This window comes from Mizuhopecten yessoensis, unplaced genomic scaffold, assembly GCF_002113885.1.
Source record: "Mizuhopecten yessoensis strain PY_sf001 unplaced genomic scaffold, ASM211388v2 scaffold5229, whole genome shotgun sequence".
NCBI classification, from domain to species: domain Eukaryota; kingdom Metazoa; phylum Mollusca; class Bivalvia; order Pectinida; family Pectinidae; genus Mizuhopecten; species Mizuhopecten yessoensis.
In genome coordinates this window covers 1,047,810-1,048,345 of record NW_018405944.1, presented here as the reverse complement: position 1 = coordinate 1,048,345, position 536 = coordinate 1,047,810, and positions in this window count along the sequence as shown.

Genomic DNA, 536 nt, shown 5'->3' with positions numbered 1-536 from the left:
AACAAGCACAGCGTTACACATATTGACAAAAATGTACCACAGCGTTACACAAAAGGAAAACAATACGCCAAAGCGTTAAGGACAAAATAAACCACAGAGTTAATGCACAAGACAAAAATCTTAACTGGGTGACAATACGAAAAGATGAAAAAAACTGTATAGTTTTGTCCTGATATATAAAAAAAGTATCACAAATTATAGCCATATAATTATTTCTTTTGATTTATTGCAAGGACTGATTTGCGTTCCAAAGATATAAACATCAAAATGTTAAATTATTCCTGCTATTTTACATGCATGCCACGTCATTTCCTTTTGAACGACAGCTCAGTAATCAAGTGATTTTTCAATCACAACAAAATGGAGTTATCGGACGTTGGAGCTGAACATTTACTATGAATAGAAAAAATTGATTCATGACTTAAATTTATAGACAGGCAAAAACAATATTTATATCATGATTATGTACAAAAATATTCAAAAACAAATAATTTGCTATTTCAAAAACAGCAAACAACGAAGTGTACCTTGACACA